The 23,276-nt window shown below is 43.9% G+C and overlaps 1 protein-coding gene across 2 annotated transcripts in view; it reads right to left on the bottom strand.

Annotated features, from left to right (window-relative positions):
• FGGY (FGGY carbohydrate kinase domain containing) overlaps positions 1 to 23,276 on the bottom strand; it is a 201,842-nt gene that overhangs the window by 124,294 nt on the left and 54,272 nt on the right. Inside the window, exon 1 of one of the 2 annotated variants that reach the window (XM_026651708.1) lies at positions 22,114 to 22,127. The exons of the other annotated variant lie outside the window; for it this stretch is intronic. The gene's annotated coding sequence lies outside the window, so the exon portion shown is untranslated. Of the gene's footprint in view, positions 1 to 22,113; positions 22,128 to 23,276 lie in introns of those variants that run through there. 2 annotated transcript variants of the gene reach the window in all.

Here is a 23,276-nt window from a genome sequence, read left to right on the forward strand (position 1 = left end):
TATGTGACATGTAACTACAGCTATGACACTGTTGGTATAAGAAACTCCAGTTTCCAGGGGTTTAAAAGACAGACCTTAAAGTTCAACTAGGATCCTTGACAGAAATTGTATAAATAAATAAATTCTCAGCATAGGAGCATGGTGAAAAAAGCCAAAATTTCCCCCCAAATTAACCTGATCCTTCCAATTATAAACAAATAAGTAAAAGACTTTCACCATTTTAGGAAGATTTTACATAAAAAGTAAATAAATAATAATATTGCAGGGCTTTCCAAAATATGGTAATTACCAAATCATAGCAAACTAAAATCATAAATGACTATTTAACTAGTTCTCTGTGCTCTGAATTATGATGACACCTCTTTATTTAGGTGCTAGCTTGACAAATGCTTTGAGATCTATATGCAGCTGCTAATGTACTGGGCCCACTGCCTATCATGCTGACCAATATTGTCTCATTGTTGACTTGTATTCCTTCATCTGTGTCTGTCTGTATCCATCTATTATCTATTAGTATTGTACTTAGATTGTAAGCTCTTTCGGGCAGGGACTGTCATTTTGTTCTATGTTTGTACAGTGCCTAGCACAATGTGGTCCTTGTCCATAACGGGCTCGTAGGCAGAACAATAATACAAATGCATAAATAATAACATGGATGAGAGGGCTATATAGGAGTTAAGGAGTAAGGCTTCGAACTCTCTAGGAGCCCAATGGAACTCCCACTGAGTCTCTGTATTTAATGGGAGTTTGTAAGGTGCTAGCTTTTCCCCAGCTCGTGAAGTACCCACTGCCACACCCAGTGTCTCTTTTCAGGCAGTTTTATCAGGGGCTTTGGCAGCCACTCCCAGGGGACTTCCAGCTGCTCCAGTTCCCTGAGCATCCCCCTTCCTAAAGCCATGTCTACAGTACCACTTATGTCGGCAAAATGTATGTCGCTCAGGGGTGTGAACCCCCCACCCCTCCCCGAGTGACATAAGTTTCACCGGCATAAGTGACAGTGTGCACAGCGCTATGTTGGCAGGAGAGCTTCTCCTGCCAACATAGCTACCGCCACTCATGGAGATGGCTTTATGATGTTCATGGGAGAGCTCTCTCCTGTTGGCACAGAGTAGCTACAGCAGCGTAGCTGCATCGGTACAGCTGTGCCGCTGTAAGCTTGCTACTTAGACATGGCCTTACTGACTGCCCGGGTGCTCCCCACCCTCTTAATTGGCCCAACTTGGAGAACCAGATCTAGCATGGGGGAGCTAGACCTGCTTCATCTGAAGAGGCTAGCCTACCATGTGACAGAGCTGAATCCGCCTCCACTGACTTTGAAGATGCTTTTTAAAAATATAATTACACAGGGCCCAATTCTGCCACCCTGCGTGCACTGAGTAGCACCTTGCCATTCAAGCTGTTCCACTGAAATAAAGGTGAGTAAGGGGAGGAGACTCTGGGCAATAGTGTATTTATACACAGTACCCTTAGTATTCAGGTTAATTGCAAGGAGGTTATGGGGGGTTAGCGCCTTATAGATACAAAATGTATATTTGTTTGTAACCTAACATATGTCTAGTGTTCACATACAGTAGTGATGTCTGTAATAAATGCACATAACTAATATTTAATCAGTAGGTACGTACATACTGTAATATGCCTTACTGGGTATTCCCTCAGTACACCACTATAGGGTGACAGTGAATATGTATTAGCCATGAGAAACTGATATGGCTCCAGAGTCATATCAGGCCCTAAATTTCACCCTACATGCATACAATTAATCAATTAAGTGTGCTTACTGAAGGGACATAATTAACAATGCTAATTCTTATTTACTTATACCTGCATTTTGATGGCTTTATATTAAATGCACAATACAAGACCCTTTGTTCCCAAGAAACCAGATAACATGCTTAATTACTGTGCTATTTTGCTTTTCTCGTGAAGAGTAGTCTCAAATTTTAGGTAATGCATCAAAGCAGTTTTGCTCAACCTGCAATGTGCTGGCCTCAAAGGGCCACAGCTGTAGTACACATCTTGAGGTGCTTGCTCACAGGGGAAAGCTCAAAGCTGTGAAAGTAGATGCCAAAAGTCTACATGCAGCTGAGAATTCATCTCCAGGTAAACGTTAACAACTTAACTGAAGCATAAAGCTTTAAACAGTTTGGACCAGGGTGACCTCCGAATCTCTTTTGCTGGATGATACCATGGCAGCTGTGGTCAACTGAGATGCCTGACCTAATAGTTTAAAAGGCTAGAGTCAACCCTGCAAATCTGCAGATATCCGCTTTACATCCACAGACCACGTTTGCGGATCGGATGCGGATACAAATTTTGTATCTGCGCAGGGCTCTATCAATAGGCTCTCTGGGACAAGTCTATAACTTGAAACTGACTTCACCCCTGGATCCAACAGCCTAAATGTGGTGACCTTCTGTTCCTGTGCAGCGCTTATCTGTTCTATCTGGTACTCTCGGTTGGAAGGAAAAAATGTTGGCTAGGAAGATGTGGTGGGACATTCGGGAGAGTTTTTATAGTTCTGCACAGGAGTCCAATTTGTATGTTTTATGGGGAGGGAGGGATAGACTCATAGAATCATAGAATATTAGGGTTGGAAGAGACCTCAGGAGGTCATCTAGTCCAACCTCCTGCTCAAAGCAGGACCAACACCTACTAAATATTCCCAGCCAAGGCTTTGTCAAGCCAGGCCTTAAAAGCCTCTAAGGATGGAGATTCCACCAACTCCCTAGGTAACCCATTCCAGTGCTTCACCACCCTCCTAGTGAAATAGTGTATCCTAATATCCAACCTAGACCTCCCCCACTGCAACTTGAGACCATTGCTTCTTGGCTGTTTAAATATTTAGTACATGGATCCCAATCTTTGGATGGGCACATTGTAAATAGACCAAAACAGATATATAAATACTAGCTTGATTTGGAACCACTCATAGAAACCCTTATCCAATGGATCCTCTGAGAGAGAGACAGCACAATTCTCAAAGAATAAATCAAAAAATCAAAATGGTGATAGTTAAAAGGGGTCGAATAAGCTGCATCTCAAAAGCACCTGTCAGTTGACTTTTCATAAAGCCTGTGACCAGCGGCTGACATGTGATGAAGGACTGAGATAAAAAGAATTGGTACTGTTCGTTGTGGTATATTCCTGTCACTTTTCTGACTGAATGGTTAAAAGTATTTTTTGGCTTTAAACATCAAGACTTGTGATATAAAGTAAACACCCTCCCCTTCTTTCCCAACCATCATCCAGAACCAATAAAGTTCAAGAAAGTTCAGTTAAGATTCTGTAATGTAGTCAGCAGTCCCTTTATAACTGTTTAATCCAGGCTTCTGGAGTCTTGGAGTGGTTTCCCTAGGCAGCACGGACTGTGTTTAGTCAGTCTGGGATAGACCTGGTCATGAAACTTGATTATCCTCAGGAATTTTCTAAACAAAATGAAGTGAAAATTTTCTACTATCAATTCTGAACAAAAATTGTGTGTTTAAAGTTTTGCCATCAGGAGAAACCAGAAAACTATCAAAAATCAACTTTTTCCCATGGAAAATTTCTATTTTGATAAAACCACATTTTTCAACAGGAAAATGTTACTCCTGAAAAATTTCTGCAAGCACTAGTCTGGGATCTACAAAGAACTCCAGGGTCTTCCCTGCGCCCAACAGCTTCAGGAAAGAATCCCCTTTATAGTCATTACAAAGCAGACTGATCTGTGAGGGGCCATACCACACATCCCTTTCCATTATTTTCTAACTTTCTGCTGAGCCCTGGCACATCCATGTTTCCATGAGGACTGAAGGTGGATGTGCCAAAATACTGCAAGAAATATTGCTATTATACAATTTCCAGCATGACCAGAAGCTGGAAGATCCGGAAATCTCACTGGCAGCCTGTCCTCATCAGAGACCCATGAGTTTCAGATAGCGTACATGACTCCAGACTTTTGGGGTGGTTACCCACATGAAACTTGAACTTCCAAACATTTTAAGATCCACCTATCACTAGTGTTTAGCTCTCATTGGCTTATACTCTTGAATAAAATCAGGCTGGGTCTCTGCAGATGCTTAGGGCCAGATTGTGCCTCACCTCTCTGTAAGCATGTATGGAAGTTGAAAAGCACAAGAAGCCGCCCTGTCCAGTATCTTCCCCCATGCAAGGTCCTGCCACATTTGCAATCTCTGTGGTCTGCTGAGATCAGTGACTGCTCCCCACTAACACCCTCACTCCAAAGGGAGTGGAAGGAAGCATGGACATGACTCCCTAGTACTCCACAGAAGTCATTTGAACTGGCCTCCCATGCATGCGAACATATGCTGCACTCAGTGAAAGAGTGTAGCAATAGGCACGTTCCTGGTGCATGCAGCGGTTCTTTGGGAGGCACTTTGCTTCCTGGTGCTGCTTGTGGGGTAATGCAGAGCCATCCTACCCTATTCACAAGGGTGGTATCTAAAAGGTCAAGTCTGGCCCACTATGGACAATGATCTAGAGTTTGAGCAGGTCATCCATGTGTGGCATTCCTGAGCTAGAGGACTTGCAGGATCAGGCTTCTACTGTACCTCACATTCATCCCCAGCTCTAGATGAAATGTTAACATTTTGGATTTGAGAGAAAACTAGTGTGGGGAAATAGAGCAGGGGGGCCTTCTTTTTGATAGCCAGAGCTTTGAATCTGTGGGCCCCGAAATAAACCCTCCAACAGAGATCTGTTATGCTAATAGCCTTTACACAGAGTAGGGCAGGCCTAAGGCCTGAACTAGACTGCACAATTCCCTGCCAAACTCGGTCAAGGGTCATGTCCAGAGGAGGGGGGGGGGCAAGGAGGGAAAGAATAAAAAGCCCCAGCAGCAGCACTAATGAAATATGTTCATGACTAATGAAATATAATAACCACTTGTGTGAAGCAATAGGTAACTTTAGCTAAATGCAATTTCTTAACTCATGCAGCTTCTCCTTTGGGTGATCTGTGACCCACTCCGTGATTCCAGCTATCTGCAAAAATAGCCAATCATAGATCCTCTTTAGGTGTCCCATGGAAACCCCCCCCCCTTAATCTTTAACCAAAAGACCCCGGAAAATAACATGTGTCTTGAGAAATGTACCCAAACTGGTGCCAAGTACCACCCCTGGGGAAAAACACCAAGCGCCCCTCTACCCAAATAAACACCCACTTCTCGGAAAATTAATGAGGAAGGTACCGGGGGGGGACGGGACTGAACCCGACCCTACTTTCTTAACTCGCGGTTTGGGGGAGGGACTAACCCCAACCCTAATTTCTTAACTCATGACGTATTGTTTGTACTTTGCTTGCGGTTTGACGAAATAAAAGCCCGCCTGCGAGCGGTCCTCGGGGTGTCAGTCTTCGGACTGCACCCCAGTGCACTGGTATGTATGTCAATAAACTGGCCTCAGGCTTGAGTCTTTGAACTAAAATAACTGCGTGGGGGTCTTTGACCACAACACTAGCATGCATGGAAAAATAGCTGTCAGCATTAAATCCTGGCCCCCATGAAGTCAATGGAAGTTTTGCCACTGATTTTAATTGGACAAGGATCTCGTTCAATGGTCCTAACAGGTCAGAGATAAACTTAAAATTTATGCAAAAAGCGTATTCTGTAGGCACCAATTTCAGAGTAAGTATGTCACAACTGACAAGGCTGATGTATGTTCAATATGCTCCCAAGGTCACAGCGGACATTTTAATAAAAAAATACTGATAATTCTTTGTCGACTCTAACAATTTATAGAAGGATGGCCCTTTGTATTCCCCAAAGCCTGGGTTCTATGCTGACATACAGAGCCAGACCCTAAGCTGATATAAATAGGCGTACCTCCACTGAAGTAATTGTAGCTACATTCATTTACACCTGCTGAGGATTTCATCCACAGTTCAATTGCTAGACTAGTTAGGGCAAGCTGCAGTTAAGTACCAAATAGGTAGCGTGCAGTTGCACAGAGTAGCTTTCTGTGGTTTGTAGGCCAGAGTTTTTTAAAGCCACAAATCATCAAGAACAAAGAAAGCTGTGTGAGTTTCTGAAAGCAAAGAGAAGACCTGTGACAGTGGAGCATGACTGATAACATCAAAAAATGTTTTCCCATTAATTTTGCAAACTTGAAAATTAAATAGATTCATTCAAATTAAAACCCAGGACTTAGGCTCTGCTCAGCTGAACTTCTCCATGGTCCGACACCTGTAAAAGTTATTAGTATCCCCCCAAATTATGCGACCCATAGTCTTAGTGCTTTCTACTGAAACATTACTGCTCTGATGCAGTCATAAAACTGATTGTGGTTTTTACAAAAATGCCCCAGACAGAACACTGAGATACAGCACATGTATCCCCTCCAGCAATACTTTGTATTCAAAAGTACTGGGTGTTGGTGTTGTGGAAGCCTGAAGAGCAGCACAGGTTATCACAGGGCAATAAGAGAACACACAATTATATGCTCCTCTTTATGGGTATGGCTGTACATGTTAATTCATGACCTTTCTGAAATGGAACCAAATTATTAGTGCTACGCACACTGACGTTGTTTATACTTGACACAGCAATGTCTTTGCCTACACTACATATTATCCTCTTTGTGGGGAGTGGGTAAAGGGGGTAAGTTTACCCTGAGGTGACATTTCTCAGTCAGAAGGAGAGAAAATCTGGCACCTAGTCGTTTAGCCTTGAAACAGTATCATACTGCTATAAAATTTATGAAATGCTGCCCATGCGGGATGTTTGGTGAAGAGAATCAAAGAAAGAGTGGTGGGTTAAGTTCACAGCAATGTAAGAAGAGCTGCACCTGTTGTCACTCTGTTGCTACTCTAGATTTCCCAGGCAGATTAGTTTTAAACCACAGGGCCACACAAGTCTGGGTCCAATACATTTCACATGAGGCTATCTGCATTTTACTCATTTCACCTATTCAACAGCTCTTTAATTGCATTTATACAAACTGAAACATGGCAGGCTCTGTAAATACCATCAGCTCCATCCACTAAACTGTATAAATGCAAAATTTCTAATATTTAAAACATGTTATCAGGGGTTTTGCTTTTTTAAAATTACCTGACCAAAAAAAAAAAAAAAAATCCAAAAGAAACCCCTTCTTGTCTGAACTCATTTTCTTAGCATAAATGTGACTTTAACCTGAAATGTTTTTTTTTTCTTTTGATATACACTAAATATATCAAACAAAAAAGACAGGTGGGGAAGACTGTTTGGGACAAATAGCAGACACATTCCAATTGTACGCTGGGGCCCCATTCAAATCTTTGTAGCTCTAAGGATTTAAACCTACCAATGAAAGTCAACACAGAAATTATTGTAATCAGTATTGGCACAGCCAATAGTTTTATGAATTCTCCGCCGCATCATAGTTTTTATTTGCGTAACCTTTACATTTGCAGAATAAAAAAATTACCCTAAGGTTTAGATTTTTTAAAAGTTAACTGCGTAATAGCACAGCAACATCAAAGTTTGCTCCCCAATTATAAGAATCCTTAGAAATTCTGGATGGCAAAAATGTAAGTATACTGTGGATTTCCTTCCATTTGCGTATGGTGATTAACAGCTCTATTCCTGTTTACACTGAGGTCAATGTGAGTTTTGGGATAGACATTAGCTGCAGTAGGATTGGGACACAAGTCTCAAACTATTTCAAATGAACAGCTCTGGATTAAAGATGTGAGAATCCGGCAAAAACTGCCAGTCCAGCTAGCTCACTAACATGCACAGTTTGTGAGCTACTGTTCAGATAAATAAAATTTAATGAAGATTAATTCAATTTAATTAGACAATACAACAGGCAACAATCTCTTACCCTTTCAGACCAATAGGTCTTTTTCTTTCTCCGTGTTCTGTTTTTGTCTGTGATATGTTGGCAAATCAAAAACATGATGAAGTGCTGCATTTGACAGAGATTTCACAACCCTTCAGGCAAATATATTTTAAATGTTGGTTTGAGTTTCTACCATGCTCCTTTTTTCTCTATCACTCTCTAATCTTGCTGACTCAGTAGACTTGCCTGGCCCTGAGAGATCACTTCACACTCAACAAAAACTAAACCTTGATGGGAATTGTGAACTTTTGTTTCACCAGCTGTGTTCGCCCCACATCTGGAAAAGTCTGAAATCCCCCATTGAATTGGTGGCATGGCTTTTATTTAAAAATGTAAAACAGTTTTTCCCTTTCATCCCCATTAGAGTGCATTCAGGTTCATGAAGGGTTAAGCCTATTGGAGGCATAGCAACTACAGCCCAATTCTTGAGGGGTTTACTTCACCACAACTCTGGTTTTGACTAACAGACAGAGGCATTCCATTAGTGTTTCCAAATCTCAGTTATCAAACGAGTCAACGCCTTTGATAACTGTGGTTCATTAAGGGCTGAGTCCAATTTCCACTGAAGTGAATGAGGAGTTTTTCTGTTGACTTCACTGGACACTGAATCAGGCCTTCTGGCTGTTCAGGAAAGTACACATTTCAATTCTCTGCACCACACAGCCCAGACATTTAATGAGAATCAGAAAATGAAACTTGTTTTAATGACCTAGAAATAAAACCTTTTATTTACAAGATTCAAACAGTAAGTTATTTCTGTGAAGAGGAAAAAAAAATAATTACCTCTAAACGGGTGCACTATTTACTTTTGATATCGCAGCTCTTGGGGAGTTTGCTTCTCTTTTATTTATTTATTTTTTAAACTGACAGAATTTTCTAAGCAAATGTGCTGTTTACTTAAAAGGAAAGGATTTTATTGTCTGAATAAGTTCCCATCTGCAATTTTCTACACCCACACATATAATTAATCTTCTCTGATTGCAGCCACTCCCTGGCAAAGATCCATGTTATATTTAACACTGGACACCACTTCAAAAATGGAAAGAGAACAACATGATTGTTTTCAAAGACTACATAACAAGATAAGGTTCAGAAAACAACACAATCCTTTGATCTTTGGTACCTTTCTAGTAGCCATCACCCCAAAGTTGGAAGTGACCTTTGATTACCATCACACCTGCCATACAACTCTATTAAAAAACATAATTTAGAGGCAACACACAATTTCCAGAAATCCATTTACTAACTATCTGAATAGCATATGTATTGTACCTTGTGCTTCAGAGTATAAGACGATCTCTAACTATTAGAGAACAGGATGATACTTCAGCAAGGTGGGGAATTTTATCTCACATTTGCATACTGTGGAGGTTCTCATACCTCCCTCTGAAGCATCTGGTGCTGGCCACTTTCAGGGACAGGATGCTGGACTAGATGGACCCTGGGTATGGCAATTCCTATGTTCCTACCATTGAAATTAGACAAGATTTTATGTTAAAGCAAGGAGGGCCCTGAGCCCGCTATTGGATTTGCATGGCTGTACCCTGACTTCAGTAAGACTTCATGCCCGAGAACTTCAATGAGACTCCAAAAGGGCTGCAAGGGTCCCACCACATGGATCCAATTGCAGGCTTGGGATGGGAGGAGGGGTGTCTCGATATTTGTAATCTTCTGTACACCTCACAGTACACATCTAACATACAGCATTGTACCTGGGGGAGAAGGAATGCATCTTTGATAGATGATATTAGGGAAGAGTGGCTGTTGCTGCTTAAAAGCTGTCAATTTTTTTTTTTTTTTTTAGTTGAACAGGGCAAATGCCAAACTACTCATACAACAAGAAAATAAGCCACACTTTCATTGAGCCAAGAAGCTGTTTCCTTTGTCAGTTATAGTGAGATCTAATAAAAAAAAGTGTTTCTCTGTAGGGATAAGCTTTCAAAAAACCAAAACCAAAAAAAAAAAAAAAAAACCCAGACAATCCTTCAGAGTTTTCCTAGAAAAAATTATGTCAACAGTCCTGAAGGGAAACACCCATCTCAAGTGCCAGATAACAAGTCAAATTAACCCCTTGTGGATCTTCATTGATTTCAGTGCCATTGTACCCATGATGAATTTCAGTCAGACCAGAAATTACAAAATAAAATAATAATAAATAATAATAATCATCTTTATATACCTCCATAGCATGTCATGAAACAAGGGGAAGCAGACGTTAGTTTGACTGCTTGTTACTTACTATTGGTATTGCAGTACTGTATTATAGACAACCAGACAAGATTGCAGCCCCATTGTTCTAGGCACTGTCCAAACACATAATAAAAGTAGTCCCTGCCATGAAGCATTTACAGTCTAGACTGAAAAAGCAGACAAAGCATGGAAGACAGGAAATACTATTGTCATTGAAAAGATGGGGAACTGAGACACAGAGAACTTAAGTAACTTGCCCAAAATCAAAGAGGAGGTCATCGGCAGGGTCCCGAACCGAACCTGGAGCTCCTGAGTCCCAATCCAGTGCCTTAACCACAAGACTATTTTATGAGTTTATCAATCCAATGATAGCACCATGATACTGGACATGTTAAAAATGCCTATATAGGCAGATCAGGTTTAAACTTTGAAAGTTTTAAAAAAGTTAGTGAAACCTTTGAAAGGTCAAATATAATACTAAGCATTTATACATAAAATTATAGCACTTTTCCACTGTATATTTTAAAAATGCCTTACTAGGGTAGTTAAATACTATCATCCCCATTTTACAAAAGGGGAACTGGAAGCATAGAGAGGTTAAGGATCTTGCTTAAGATTACCCAGCAAACCAATGAAACAGCTGGGAACAAAGTCCAGGTATCATGATTTCCACTCCAGTATCCTGTACACTGGACACTATCTCTCAAACTGCCACTTCAGCAGCACTTCAGCTCAATTAATTCAGAAAAATGCACTTTCAAGCTCAATATTTCATCTGTACCAGACTGGACTAAAAAGCCCAATATGCATTTTAATGAAAGGGCTCATTTAAAAAATATATTCCTCTTGTCACTATCTTTAGCCAGCTAAAACTAAACAATTAAAGCTGAAAATGTAGCCTCAGACAACTATAAAACTTCCATAAAGCTTAATTACTGGGCCAAATTCTCCCTGCTGTAACTACATTCACTTAAATTGAGGTCCCTCCAGGATGCATTTGGCTCTTCATTTGGTGTCATTGCTTAACTTGATTTTGTCATTTATAACTCACTGAAGATAGTCTATTGTATAAAGCTGTACATCAGAGCAACAGCAGCAATGTTTCCTCCTCATATCAAATGCTAGGAGGGGTCGCGATGAGAAGCCGGGCAAATCTTTGGTTAGCGGACCACAGACCTGAGCAAAATTACCTGGGTTTACATTTCATTACACACTTAGTCCAAGTTTATTAAAAGAGTCACAGAGGATTGAAAGCCTGTTCAGAGAAACTAAGGCAAGTTTTGAGCAAAATCCTCCTCTCCTCGTGAATTTATGGTGGTCAATCAACTACTATCATATGACAGCATGCAGTTTATCCAATACATCGATACCAGCATGTCACTTCGAACATCGACCCATGTACGGCATAGAATGACCTGTGAGTGTTTGACTACTGGTCCACGCATGGTCAGATGTATCCTTCCAATCGTTAGGTATGCTGTAATGAAGCTTTCACTGCTCCAGGAAGATCTAACACAGCCTACTGGGAGGTGGGGGAAGGTGAGAGGGGACCACAATGGCTTGAGCACACCCAGTAGAGTGGCCGCAGCCAGTAGCTCCCTAAAACCTTCCACCCTCCACATAGAAGGGGACCGGAGTAAGTACCATCACCTTTGCACAGGCAACATTCCTTAACCTTGGAGTCATTTTTAGACTCTCCTCACATTCTTAGCAGGGGTAACTTTCTAATGGACCACTGTTGATGTACTTTTGGTGGTGGTTGTGTCTCCCTACCAGCGGCAGTGCTTGTTCTGACAGACACACTGCATGCCGAGGAGCAAGATTCCCCTCCACATGAGCCATGCTACTTCTCACCATGTGGTTCTCGCTTAAAAAGAAAAACAGAAACAATAAAACCTTTATCTGATTGGGCTTGACATGGTTCTTCCACGGCCAACGTACCACTGAAGAACAATTCTGTGCTGCCTCATCTGCCAGCGTAACAGCAATACAGAACTGCAGGTATTTTCTTACTCCCCAGAGCCATGACCTGAAGGCTATTATGTGGTGGCCAACATTTTAGATGTTGGTCCTTTTAGAGCACTCTTCAACAACAACAACAACAAAGCGATTGGTTCTTTTGCATTGTTGAATTTGGTAAACAAATATATAACCTTATTTTTAAAGAGAGTTTTGCTTAATATACATTAAAACCAAAAAAGGGAGCAGCCCTGAGTGCTTCGTAAACAAGAAAACTGACATTCTTCAGGATGTTGCAACACGCACAAGCTTGGCCGAGACATTGAAATAAACAGAGATAGACGGTAGGTTCCCTGGTCTGATTGCCTTGAGGGAATTCATACTAAGAGCTCATCAATTAAATGTTGACTGTAGCATTAGGTAAAGACATCGCAACCCCAACTCCATTACCACCATGCTAGAAGAAAGAAAAATTACTTATCTGTTAATTAGAGTTCTCTGAATACATTCTCCACATAAATACACTTTTTATGCTACCAAGACTGAGGCAATCTAAGGGTACGTCTTCACTACTTGCCGTATCATAGATGCATAGATTCATAGATTCAAGGACTGGAAGGGACCTCGAGAGGTCATCGAGTCCAGTCCCCTGCCCGCATGGCAGGACCAAATACTGTCTAGACCATCCCTGATAGACATTTATCTAACCTACTCTTAAATATCTCCAGAGATGGAGATTCCACAACCTCCCTAGGCAATTTATTCCAGTGTTTAACCACCCTGACAGTTAGGAACTTTTTCCTAATGTCCAACCTAGACCTCCCTTGCTGCAGTTTAAGCCCATTGCTTCTTGTTCTATCCTCAGAGGCTAAGGTGAACAAGTTTTCTCCCTCCTCCTTATGACACCCTTTTAGATACCTGAAAACTGCTATCATGTCCCCTCTCAGTCTTCTCTTTCCAAACTAAACAAACCCAATTCTTTCAGCCTTCCTTCATAGGTCATGTTCTCAAGACCTTTAATCATTCTTGTTGCTCTTCTCTGGACCCTTTCCAATTTCTCCACATCTTTCTTGAAATGCGGTGCCCAGAACTGGACACAATACTCCAGCTGAGGCCTAACCAGAGCAGAGTAGAGCGGAAGAATGACTTCTCGTGTCTTGCTCACAACACACCTGTTAATACATCCCAGAATCATGTTTGCTTTTTTTGCAACAGCATCACACTGTTGACTCATATTTAGCTTGTGGTCCACTATAACCCCTAGATCCCTTTCTGCCGTACTCCTTCCTAGACAGTCTCTTCCCATTCTGTATGTGTGAAACTGATTTTTTCTTCCTAAGTGGAGCACTTTGCATTTGTCTTTGTTAAACTTCATCCTGTTTAACTCAGACCATTTCTCCAATTTGTCCAGATCATTTTGAATTATGACCCTGTCCTCCAAAGCAGTTGCAATCCCTCCCAGTTTGGTATCATCCGCAAACTTAATAAGCGTACTTTCTATGCCAATATCTAAGTCGTTAATGAAGATATTGAACAGAGCCGGTCCCAAAACAGACCCCTGCGGAACCCCACTCGTTATGCCTTTCCAGCAGGATTGGGAACCATTAATAACAACTCTCTGAGTACGGTTATCCAGCCAGTTATGCACCCACCTTATAGTAGCCCCATCTAAATTGTATTTGCCTAATTTATCGATAAGAATATCATGCGAGACCGTATCAAATGCCTTACTAAAGTCTAGGTATACCACATCCACAGCTTCTCCCTTATCCACAAGACTCGTTATCCTATCGAAGAAAGCTATCAGATTGCTTTGACATGATTTGTTCTTTACAAATCCATGCTGGCTGTTCCCTATCACCTTACCACCTTCCAAGTGTTTGCAGATGATTTCCTTAATTACTTGCTCCATTATCTTCCCTGGCACAGAAGTTAAACTAACTGGTCTGTAGTTTCCTGGGTTGTTTTTATTTCCCTTTTTATAGATGGGCACTATATTTGCCCTTTTCCAGTCTTCTGGAATCTCTCCCGTCTCCCATGATTTTCCAAAGATAATAGCTAGAGGCTCAGATACCTCCTCTATTAGCTCCTTGAGTATTCTAGGATGCATTTCATCAGCCCCTGGTGACTTGCAGGCATCTAACTTTTCTAAGTGATTTTTAACTTGTTCTTTTTTTATTTTATCTGCTAAACCTACCCCCTTCCCATTAGCATTCACTAGGTTAGGCATTCCTTCAGACTTCTCGGTGAAGACCGAAACAAAGAAGTCATTAAGCATCTCTGCCATTTCCAAGTTTCCTGTTACTGTTTCTCCCTCTTCACTAAGCAGTGGGCCTACCCTGTCTTTGGTCTTCCTCTTGCTTCTAATGTATTGATAAAAAGTCTTCTTGTTCCCCTTTATTCCCTTAGCTAGTTTGAGCTCATTTTGTGCCTTTGCCTTTCTAATCTTGCCCCTGCATTCCTGTGTTGTTTGCTTATATTCATCCTTTGTAATCTGTCCTAGTTTCCATTTTTTATATGACTCCTTTTTTAGAAAAAATGGAAACTAGGACAGATTACAAAGGATGAATATAAGCAAACAACACAGGAATGCAGGGGCAGGGTATCGGCGGGTAGCAATCGATTTATCTGGGATCGATATATCGCGTCTCGTTAAGTCGCGATATATCGATCCCCAAACGCGCTCACCGTCGACTCCGGAACTCCACCACAGCAAGCGGCGGTAGCGCAGTCGACGGGGGAGCCGCGGCCGTCGATCCCGCGCCGTGTGGACCCCAGGTAATTCGATCTAAGATACTTCGACTTCAGCTACGCTATTCGCGTAGCTGAAGTCGCGTATCTTAGATTGATCCCCCCTCGAGTGTAGACCAGCCCTAAGGTCACAATATTCAAAGGAGAACAAGGCATATGTTCCAGAACAATGAATTTATTCAGCCCCTGACTCAGCAAGGTACTTGAGTACATACCTAACTTTAAGCACACGGAGAAATCCCATTCAAGTCAATGGGACTACTCACATGCTTAGCCTTAGGCATATGCTCAATTGCCTTGCTGAATCAGAGCCTAGCTATCATGTAGTGGTAGCCAAACAAACCCTGAATAAATCCCGAATAGAAGCAGAGAAATTGCCATCAGCAGTGCATACATTTTAGAGAAAACAAGAAGGTTTTAATAGCTCTATAAATTTTGTTGCAGATTGGCCCAATCCTGCATTCTTTATGCACGCTAAAACACCTGAAAAGAAGGCTCAATTCTTACTCAGGCAAACATATGTCTCTTGTGAAGTCAGTGGAAGTTTTATTTGAGTTAGGATGACAGGGTTTGGCTGATGAGAGATATCAAACATGTGTATCAAAGGTTCCTGGAACATAAAGTGAGGGAGGTATTTTGTCTCTTCCTTTTGGAAACAACTAATTCAGTTGATAAATGTTCTTAAAAATCATAAGTACTCTTAAAACCCTCAAGATGCACTTGATAAGGACATCAAATGTTATACTCATCATTAGCAATTTTAAACAGCACTTTGGAATTTGAATGTAAGACGGGAGGGAAAAAACAGTTTAAAAGTTCCAAGAAACAAAAATCTGTGCATAACTTTTTTTTTCATTTTCAAGAAGTTTCATTGAATTGCTTCAGCCTCTCCTCCCTTTTGTTATCTCAAAGAACGCCTAGTCTAAGAATCTGAAAATGCAAGCCTTTGTCAGATTTCAGTCCTGGGAATCTGTTGCCTGTTTTAAATTTCTGAGGCTGTATAAACCAGTTTCTGGGGCCTTGGCTACACTTGCGAGTTAGAGCACTGTAAATCCGCCCCCAGCGCTGTAACTCACTCCCTGTCCACACTGGCAAGGCATTTGCAGCGCTGTATCTCCATGGTTGCAGCGCTGCATGTACTCCACATCCCCAAGAGGAATAGCGAGTATTGCGCTGCCGCTGCAGCGCTGCGGCGCCAGTGTGGCTGCCCAATGCGCTGTGAATGGCCTCCAGAAGTATTCAGCAGTATCCCACAATGCCTGTTCTAGCCACTCTGGTCATCAGTTCAAACTCTACTGCCCTGGCCTCAGGTAACCAACCATGTGACCCGCCCTTTACATTCCCCGGGAATTTTAAAAATCCCCTTCCTGTTTGCTCAGCCAGGCGTGGCGTGGAGTGCTATCAGCGAATCTTTCCAGGTGACCATGCCTCCACATGCCAAGCGAGTCCCAGCATGGAGCAATGGCGAGTTGCTGGACCTCATCAGTGTTTGGTGGGAGGAAGCTGTACAGTCCCAGCTGCGCTCCAGCCGTAGGAATTACAATACCTTCGGGAAGGTATCAAAGGACATGATGGAAAGGGGCCATGACCGGGACGCCCTGCAGTGCAGGATTAAAGTGAAGGAGCTGCGGAGTGCCTACCGCAAAGCCTGCGACGCAAACGGCCGCTCGGGTGCTCCCCCCGCGACCTGCTGATTCTACAAAGAGCTGGTTAACCCCACCTCCACTCCGAGCACCACCATGGACACTTCGGAGCCGGTGTGGGGGGGGGGGGAGGAGGAAGAGGAGGAGGAGGAAAACAGGAGTGAGGGTGGTGGGCCGGATGGAGACACCCGGAAATCCCTGGAGCCATGCAGCCAGGAGCTCTTCTCGAGCCAGTAGGAAGGTAGCCAGTCGCAGCGGCCGGTACTTGGTGGAGGACAAACAGAAGAGCAGGTTCCCGGTAAGCGGGTTTTTTTTTCGGGAAGGAATTTTTTCGGTGCGGGCTCTTTGGGAGAGGAGGGTTAGGCATGCATGCCTAGATGTGGAATAGTGCATTGATGTGGTTTATCACATCGCGGTAATCGGCGTAGGTAATCTCCTCGAATGTCTCATCCAGAACGTGTGCAATGCGCTTGCGCAGGTTTATCGGGAGAGCCACCGTGGTCCCTGTCCCAGCCAGGCTAACGTGTCTGCGCCACTGTGCCGCGAGGGGCGGGGGGACCATTGCTGCACACAGACAAGCTGCATATGGGCCAGGGCGGAAGCCGCATTGCAGTAGAAGACCCTCCCTTGCTTCCGAGGTCACCCTCAGCAGCGAGATATCGTCCAGGATGAACTCCTGTGGAAAATGTTGGGACAGTGTTCAGTGTAGGTGCCCCCTGCAGCTGTTGGTTCTCCCCAAGGCACAGAAACCCAGAGGACAGTGCAGCCCTGAAACAATCAGGCCCCCTTACTCACCATTTTGAGGCTCCCGTGGGATATGTGCGCTCTGTTTCGGACAGGAAAATTATGCTATTGTGTAGACCCTGTGTGTTTTCTACTCCTTAAGTGCGGGGGAAACCATTACTCTGTCTGGAATAAACAATGTTGCCTCTGTTAAATGTTGCATTTTGCCTATACAGCTGCATCTACCTTGAGACCTCAGCCGTCCCTCTTATCGCCTGCTCAGAGACTGCAAAGATTCAGGAAGAGACCGCGAAAAAGCAAAGAAGACATGCTGCAAGAAGTGATGCGGCAATCTATTAAAGAGAATGAGAAAGCACAGAACTGGAGGGAGAGAGAAAGCAGGATCCGCCAGGAAAACACAGCGCACCGGCGGCAAAGCACGGAGCACCGGCAGCAAAGCACTGATCGGCTCATAAGCATCCTGGAGCGCCAAGCAGACGCTATCCAGGAGCTCGTAGCCATGCAGAAGGAGCAGTACCACAAATGCAAACGCCACCCCCCCCACAGCCCTTGTCCCAAAACTCTTTCCGTTGTGCCCCACTGTCACCTCCAACCTACTTTCCCCAACTTCCGTGTTCTTCAGGCCACCAGCTGCCTCCAACACCAGTATCTTCACCACCCAGCCTTGAAAACCACGACTCTTACCCTCTGCCCTTAACCCCCATCATCATGCAGTATAGCTATCCTGAAGTGCAGCACTCACTGCACAGCACACCAGACAGGACATACGCGAATCTGTGATTGTACCGTTCCCCACTCCACCCCCTTGTTTCTTTTCAATAAATAATTTTTTTTCTTTTCAATAAATGGATTTTTTGGCTTTGAAAACATTCTTTATTATTGCATAAAGTAAAAGACTCCTTAGCCCAGGAAATAAACAGGCACTGCAAGTCTGCTTAGCAAACACTGATTCCTAAAGATTGGAACTACTGCACTTCACTCCCGTGCAGGGCACCAGATATCACTGCTGGTTTTCAGCCTCAAATTGCTCCCTCAAGGCATCCCTAATCCTTGCAGCCCCGCGCTGGGCCCCTGTAATAGCCCTGCTCTCTGGCTGTGCAAATTCAGCCTCCAGGTGTTGAACCTCAGAGGTCCATGCCTGAGTGAAGCTTTCACCCTTCCCTTCACAAATATTATGGAGGGTACAGCACGCGGATATAACTGCGGGGATGCTGTTTTCAGCTAAGTCCAGCTTCCCATACAGAGATCGCCAGCGGGCCTTTAAGCGGCCAAAAGCACACTCCACAGTCATTCGGCACCGGCTCAGCCTGTAGTTGAACCATTCCTTGCTGCTGTCAAGGCTCCCTGTGCAGGGTTTCATGAGCCACGGCATTAACGGGTAAGCGGGATCTCCAAGGATCACAATGGGCATTTCAACTTCCCCTACCGTGATCTCCCGCTCTGGAAAAAAAGTCCTGGCCTGCATCTTCCTGAACAGCCAAGTGTTCCGAAAGATGCGTGCGTCATGCACCTTTCCGGGCCAGCCTATGTTAATGTCAATGAAACGCCCACGGTGATCCACAAGCGCCCGGAGAACCATAGAGAAATACCCCTTCCGATTAACGTACTCGGATCCTAGGTGGGGTGGTGCCAGAATAGGAATGTGCGTCCCATCTATCGCCCCTCCACAGTTAGGGAACCCCATTTGTGCAAAGCCATCCACTATTTCCTGCACATTACCCAGAGTCACAGTTCTTCTGAGTAGGATGCGATTAATGGCCCTGCAAACTTGCATCAACACGATTCCAACGGTCGACTTTCCCACTCCAAACTGGTTTGTGACCGACCGGTAGCTGTCTGGAGTTGCCAGCTTCCAGATTGCAATAGCCACCCGCTTCTCCACTGGCAGGGCAGCTCTCAATCTCGTGTCCTTGCGCTGCAGGGTGGGGGTGAGCTCCTCACACAGTCCCATGAAAGTGGCTTTTCTCATCCGAAAGTTCTGCAGCCACTGCTCATCATCCTAGACTTCCATGACGATGTGATCCCACCACTCGGTGCTTGTTTCCCGAGCCCAAAAGCGGCGTTCCACGGTGCTGAGCATGTCCGTGAATGCCACAAGCAATTTCGTGTCGTACACGTTACGCGGCTCGATAGCATCGTCGGACTCCTCACCCTCACTGTCACTTTGGATCTTAAGGAATAGTTCGACAGCCATACGTGACGTGCTGGTGAGATAAGTCAGCATACACCTCAGCAGTTTGGGCTCCATTTCCCGCAGACAGATCGCGCTGCACAGAAACCGTTGAAAGATGGCACCAAAGGTGGACGGAAACAAAGGGATTTCTGGGATGCGAAGCGATGCATCACGGGGCATTGGGACAGGACCCAGAATGCCCTGCACCCATGCCCCCTTCCCACAACCCACGGCGCCAGAATGGGAAGAGGTGCTCTGTGGGAAAGCTGTCCATAATGCACCGCTCCCAATGGCGCAGCAAATGTTGCAAATGTGTCCACGACAGTGCGCTGGGCAGCTGTTAGTGTGGACAGACTGCAGCACTTTCCCTACTCAGCTGTACGAAGACAGGTTTAACTCAGAGCGCTGTACAGCTGCAAGTGTAGCCAACGCCTTCAACTACAGACTTGAAACAACTGCTTACATCACAAAAAAATTCTTCCAAGGCCCACTTGCATTGATGTGCTGAAGGCTTGGGTGAAAATCTCCTTTTGTACACTAAGCACAGCTCACTATCTCCATTACTTCCCATTAGCAATAATTCTGTGGACCACTGAGAAGTACTAATTTGGGGTAAAATTTGCCTCTGTTCAGGGGGCCAGCAGAAGCCTATGTATCCTTTAAGTCCCTCTTAAGCCCTCTTTTGAGGAATTAAAATGGGCTTGATGCACCTGGTTCTGGGCTGAATTTCACACTTTGTGAAATATGAGTACATGAAACAAACAATAAATTAAAAAAAATATCAAGGCCCCAGTCTCATAGAAATCACATAATGTATTGTGTTCAACATGTGTAGGTTAGTTTAATGTATAAATAATCCATAACAGATGTCAATGCTGTATAGTGTATTTTGTAATACTAGTGTAGCCTAGTTTATAGCCCTTTGGTATTACATTTACACTAAGAAGAGAGGAGAGACCACGCCTTTTGGGTGAATTATAAAGTGTGTGGATTAGTAAGGTCTTACTATAGTATTTATAAAAGTCATTATGTAAATCAATAATACACCCCTACTTGGTTTGCTGGATTCCTTTCTCACCACTCAATCAAAAAAATAAATGGACCAAAACACAGCAGCAAAAGAAGGGGTACAGAAATGGGTGACAAAAGCCATAAGAGGCACAGAGAGACTTCCATATGATTCCATCGTAGGAGAGATAATAAGAGCTATACAAAACAACGAAAGGTATCAAGAAGACAAATCAGGTGCTCAAGTTTACCTTCTCTCATAATACAGGAGCAGGGGTACATTCAATGGGGCTCAAAGGCAATACATTTAGACTTGAGAAAAGGAAATAATCAATTTGTGGACCTCTCTGCCACAAGGTATCATTGAGGCGATGACCGTAGCAGAAACCAAAGAAGAATTAGAACATGTGAACATCCCCACTGTAATAAGGCTAGGCTATGTCTACACTAGCACTTTTGTTGGTATAACTTATGTCGCTCAGGGGTGTGAAAACCCCCCCACCGCTCTGAGCGACATAAGTTACACCGACAGAAGCGCTGGGGTGGACAGCGCTATGTCAGCAGCAGATGCTCTCCCGTCGACATAGCTATTGCCGCTTGTTGGCGGTGGTTTCATTATGTTGACGGGAGAGTGCTCTTCCTTCGCCACAGAACAGCTACACGAGCACTCTCACAGCCACAGAGCTGCATCAGCACCGCTGTGCCTCTGTAAGCTTGCTAGTGTAGATGTGGCCTAAAGAGGCCATCGAATACAAACAGCTATAAACCAACCCTCAGCTGACTGGGGTTAGAAAGAAACATCCGTTACTGGAAGGTTAATTCACCATTGTACATAATAGGATTTTTATGCCTTCCTCTGGAGCAACCAGTACGGCTGCTGTTAGGTGAAAGATATTGGATTGGTGGGCCACTGGCTGCCCTGCTATAATAATTCCATGCATCTACCCATGGGTTCTCTGAAGAGTGGACATGTGGAAGACACATTGTGGAATTAATTGTGTGTTTGGAGCTTGGTTAATGAGCAACATAATTATCAGGGTTTTTAATTTAATGTTGAAAACAACTTAGTGGCCTAGGGGAGTGAGCATACACTGTGATCTCTGGCCTAAGCCTCTCAGGTGAGTTAAGTAATGCCTGAACTGGTCTCATGCTAAATGCTGCCAGAGGCATGGCTGAACCAGAAGGGTGGAGTTCACCACTATTCTAACCTCTGGTGAACTCTTTAATGCAGCTCTAATAACATCACTTAAGGCTTTTTCTTTCCCCTTCTTGAAACCTTAATTAAAATCAAGTAGTGAAAGAGCAAAGGGATGTGGCACTAACATTGATTTTAAATACCCTTTTCTCCTATTTAGCAAGGGAAAGAAAAGCCTTTAAACAAAAAATGTACAACATGAGAATGTCCACATATGCATTTCCAGTGAAGTTTGCCTGTAACTGTGCAAGGTACTATGTAAGGGCTCATCTTACAAACACATACGCACATGAGTAACTTCAACTGAGTAGTAGTCCCTTGACGTCCATAGAATCATTTATGTAAGGAATAGTGTGTGTAAGCAATTGCAGGCTTGGGCCGAGTCTTGCAAACCTAGGTCTTGCTCACCCCAATAATCAAAGTCAAAGCGGATACGTCAATGTTTTACATACTTAAGCCATTTTCTTGAGTCTAACGTGGAAAGGGAGACTAGCATAGAAAGAAAGTTAGCACACTGATGTTCTAATATGGCTCTGGAGACTAACGGCCCATGCCCACTGCTGCAAGATGGAGACAGAAATCCTACGATCCTACTTTTATTGAATGAGTTTTCATGACCTGACTTACCATGGGTGGCGGGAGGGCGAGGAGGAGGGGCAGGCAGAAGGTTCATAACACTACAGTGATCAGAAGTATGCAACTCTGGGTTACAGCTAAAAATAAAAAAAATAAATAAATGAAAAGCCAATGCCGGTCTACAGCTAAAGCCAAAAATCTGATATTGGTGTGGAACCTATTAAGTACTCACTCTACAGACTCAATAATTTAAGAGAAATTTCCTGGGAGGAACGGGAGGTTGTATAATCTAGAGGGAAACACTAGTAATCCCCTATGTCCTTAGGTACCCTTTTAGGTCACAAAGGTAGCTGGTCGGAATAGCCATTGTGAGCAAAACCATCAGAGAGTGTAACTTTCTTTTTCTGTGAATTGCTCATGAACTGATCCAGATTTCCATAACTAAAATTAGGGTGATGATATTTCTCTATGCTGAATATGGGATACCTGGTAAAATTACTCGTAGTCAAGCGAGTTCAACGGCAATCAATCAGAACTATGCAGTACAAACATTCAAATTAACATCAAGTTGACTGAGCCCGCTAAAAAGAAATACTGTGTAGTTGGATTATTTTTATTTACCTTCTTATCTTTAAGGCTTTAGGGTTCACACGGGCAGGGGTGACACACACAACCCTACCCCACCCCACCCCTCCACACACACATGGGCAGGGGTGACACACCCACCCCCCCACACGGGCAGGGGTGAGACACACAGACTCCTGTACACCTCTCTCACATGGGGAGGAGGGGGTTTGACCAACCGACTCGACCCTCCTTGCCTGGTACTTTCCACCCTCCATGCCTAGCTGGCCTCCGGGACAGACCTGCTTCTCCTGGTACCTGGTGCCGCGCCTTCCCGAGGCAACAAGCATGTGTGGGGGCAATGCAGGGTCACATGCCCCCACTCCCCAGATTTCTGCAAGGGTTCACAACAGAATGTGGCCAGCAGCAGCCTTGCGGGAGGGAAGGGATGGAAGCTGGGGGGGGCGGGGAGGCCTGGCCGTGTCTTTACAGAGCTCATCTCTTCTCCGCCTCCCGCCCCACACCCCTCACGTGGCTGGAAACAGCGTCTCCCTTTCTGCCTGCACAATGTCAAAAGGCAGCTAACACCTCCAGGCTGCTGCTGGCCACCGACATAACACAGCCGCTTCCGGATACTGTGCAGGCAGGAA

The sequence above is a fragment of the Terrapene carolina genome, unplaced genomic scaffold, assembly GCF_002925995.2.
Source record: "Terrapene carolina triunguis isolate 2854851 unplaced genomic scaffold, T_m_triunguis-2.0 Scaffold101, whole genome shotgun sequence".
Lineage (NCBI taxonomy): Eukaryota > Metazoa > Chordata > Testudines > Emydidae > Terrapene > Terrapene triunguis.